The sequence below is a fragment of the Branchiostoma floridae genome, chromosome 6, assembly GCF_000003815.2.
Source record: "Branchiostoma floridae strain S238N-H82 chromosome 6, Bfl_VNyyK, whole genome shotgun sequence".
In the NCBI taxonomy this organism is placed as follows: Eukaryota; Metazoa; Chordata; class Leptocardii; order Amphioxiformes; family Branchiostomatidae; genus Branchiostoma; species Branchiostoma floridae.
This window is the reverse complement of record NC_049984.1, coordinates 26,846,172-26,850,157: the sequence shown is the minus strand read 5'-3', so window position 1 is coordinate 26,850,157 and position 3,986 is coordinate 26,846,172.

Below are 3,986 nucleotides of genomic sequence, written 5' to 3'. Positions count from 1 at the left end.
CGTTACTACATTCATGTGGAAGAAGTGTTTTTTTTGCGTTTCTCTGGCGACGAAACGCCATGTGTTGAGTTTTACCTTCAGTGCTTCAATGTTGCTTCAATGCATCGATGCATGCATGAATGCCTCAATGGTACTTGGTTCAACACTTGGTTCAACACTGTGTCGCACAGCATGAAGACCTTCCATGTTTGTTGTTCAACCATTGCCTTATATGGCAAGACCTTCACGTTTGTTGTTCAGCCTGATTTGTACGAGACATATGCAACCGCATGTAGCCGCTACGGAAATGTGAATTTTCTAATGGAAAAAGCTGAAGACACATTAGACTTGCATAGGTAGATTTCTAATATATTTCATAATGTAATCTAATCTTAGGCTATTATTTCTATTCAATGATATTAAGGGATTTTAAGCTTATCTATTTCATTTGGCGCTATTTTAATTGGTTATTCGCGTTTGGTGACCACTACAGAAGGCAACAGAATGCCATTCACTCCAGTTTAGTCCACCATTTTGGAACTAACGCTGTGAGGTAGGACATAAATATTTAATCTTACGTGCCTTATAGTTGCGTATAGGTAACACTAGTCCATCTGTATGTGTCTTCAGGTAAATGTAGATCGAGAATTATGTACCCTGGACATCGGTGGTATTACAAAAATAACTCGTACGAACCTCCTTCGTTCGAGTTACCGTACAAATCATAGTCAGTGCATATAAACCCTGGCATCCAGAGCAGTTGTACCGACCCGCGCTCCGAGCTTTCCCCGGGCCTACCCTCCCGCTGGCCCGAAAATCTACCCTGCCTCTCTCTCCGCTAGCCGGACTAGCGAAGTGGGGCGGGGTAGTTTGTCGAGGCCAACGGGAGGGTAAGACCGGGGAAAGCTCGGGGCGCGCGCGGGCCGGTACAAATGCTCTCAGTCTGGGTATATAATTGGCGAAACTTGCGTCATAAATTATTTTAGCCTGTTGTTTACACAGTCTCTCGCTGACCAGGGGAATGACCTCTGTGTTTTGTAAACAAATTACTGGGGGAGGGGGGGCGTATTGTTGTTTCTTCATGCACTTAAGTTCTCCCAGATCCCTTCTGGATCATTCCTTTCTTCCTTTAGTTTAGTAAAGTAGATCCATTCAGACAGGTTGCAACTTCTTTTCCCCATGTGTACAGTAATTTATCAAACCACTACTGAACTGCTGAAAGCATCTATTTATATTTAAGGAATTGTAAGTTATACTGCTATGCTGGTTATATATAATATAGATGTGTATATGTAGTAGTAGTTGTAGTAGTATCCAGTCTGCGGGGTTCCCTGACGCAGGGGTTGGCAGCAGTCGGCCAGTCCTCACACAGCGCCTCCAAGCGGCTCTGTCCAGCGGGTCCAGTCAGTGAGGCCGCACTCTTTAATGTCCTTTTATTCCAATATAGTAGAGGAATTTATACAAATTGTGTTGACATATAGTTCTCATTTTTTATTTATTTTTAGCCTCAGGGCTGTAGATCAAGAACATGAGCGCTGGATGTAGCTAGTATTACTTTTTAGAAAAATATTAATCATAACATAGGGTGGATTTTTAAAAAAAAATGACACTGCCTGCCAAGAAGTACCGGGGGTAGGTATGCTTTGAGATAGATTGCAAAACATTTGTGTTACAGTTGGGATCAGGGTTTGTGACGCAAGTTTGACTCCGTTTCATTTCACCAGATTAGCCTGTTTGGAAGTAAGCAACACACATTAATCAGCATGATAGTGTATCATTGTGGAAATTTGCACCTCTAATCAAGTAGCTTCCCCCTCTGTATTTTTAACCTCCTTGCTCCAATCAATTCAGGCCAATTTTGAAATATTGAATATATTCAGTTGGCATCAGATGTCTAACATTTTCTTTCTTTTTCTTTCAGTAGTGACTGCTGCAGTCCTCAGCTGTAAGATAACACGCTACTCGCAAGGTAGTTTTTTCACAAACAGACAAAGTCATCAATAAGGCAACCATCATTGACAAAGAACAACTTCCCTTTCCATCAAAAAGAGTTGAAGTGCCCTTCACACCCTGAAAGACATTGATCATCTCACACCTGGTCAGGTCATTAATATCAAGGTGAAAGTCATCTCTACAAAACCTGCAAAAAAACGGTACCAGTAAAAGACACACAGGGAACAACCAAAGAGTTACAGAAAACAGTGCGTAGATTGTAAAATTGCAGAACTTACAGAACACAATCAGTCTAGAGCTTGTTCGCCTCTCGTGTAGAGTGGACCACTGAAGTTCCTGTAGCATTCTGCATACTGTAGACTTACTCTGTTTACATCATCAACTAAAGCACGCTGATCAGAAAACAACATTTAGGCTCCAGTGAGCAGAGCACACCTTAAGAATAAAGTGTGTTTATTTGGGACATTAGAGTACAGCACAATATCAGCGTTTTACTACTGTGGGTAGGTCATTAACGTTAGTATATACACAGAACAACACATTTGTCATTAAAGTATGTTTATGTTCTAAAAAAACACACAGTCTGCTCTGTCATCAAAGAGGAGGAGATCCTTGTTTCCTGGGATATACTGGTATAAAATTGGCATATTGCTAGACATAACATATTCAATACAGTATACACTTTCAGTATCCATGTATATGTACATGCAGCTACTTGTTACATGACTAATTCAGAACATAATCACAATAGTATATATCTATACGGAGGTAAATACATATCATATTTGTCATAACAATAGTCAACATGAGTCGCAGTCTATTATCTATCCATCTTCATCTTAGGTCAACTGGGACAAAGAGTCGGGGGAAAGCCGACAGAACCTCTTAAAGTCTAGTTTGGTTCAAATTCGTAGGTGACGTTCCAAGCGAAATGGCCTGGTAGCACCTGATGGCCGAGATGGGGGACAGTCTCATCGATATTAACATCCCTCTCCCCCAGGCTGCGGGTAGCTCGTCGCCACCGATATGGAAGTGGAAGAGTCGGTGGAGGCGTTGTTGAGGTCCGAAGCTGAGCACGTCGAGGCGGGTGAGCAGATGGAGGATGTGCCCTCGGGTAGGGAGGAGAAAGAAGAAGACACCCCGTTTGCTGCGACCAACAACGAGTTGAAGCGCCAGCGTTCCCGTGAACGCTACAATTTCAGCCATTGACAACTGGGAATTAGTACGTGATAAAATAGAATCCGTTGCAATGATTCAAAATTGTTCTGGCTGATGGTGATTTCCTGGGGAGACATTTCCCCAGCTCATACGACAAGAAGCGAACCTTGTGGCTACCATACAAGCCACCAAACACCTGATGAAGCTAGTATAGCAACACTGCGATGGCACAAGTAGAGATGGTAAGAAGGTTGTTGGGTTCCAAGCTTGTACGGCTAAATGACGAACTGAGACACTTGGGGTACCAGAGACACTTGGGGTACCAGAGGTACCAATTGGAGAATCAGGTGATCAACTCAACGCATTCAAATTTATCCTTGACAAGATGGCCAGCAGCATCCCTGCTGTTTAACAGTCATGACAGGAAGGGTGGGCCCCTTCCCTTGTTCCCACGCGAGGTAAGTTTTAGTTTGAAAATACCGATAGTTCTGTACACCAGGAAATGTACAATATTCTTGATTTTGTTTCTTGAATTGTATTGAAAATGCACCAAACCTGGTCATTGCAAAGTTTTCCAAAAGCAAACCTTGTGTATTATGGAAATTTTTAATTACTTCCACAAAATAGTAATCATAGCATAAGTTTTAAAAGGGTTGTTTCATTTTATTCTTCAAGACGAGGATTTTAATCAATCGTATTATCAATTTCTAAGGCTAATCTCAAACATTAACTGCATACACTCAGTATTGTTAAGACAGGTTTTGCCCACCTTGGCTAATTAACTGACCTGGAAACTTTCTGGTGTAATAAATGTTTACCTGGTGGTAATATTGTAAAATCTTCAATTACTGGTCATGTATCATGTCCATAAGATTTAGATCTAGTGCTTGGCCTAT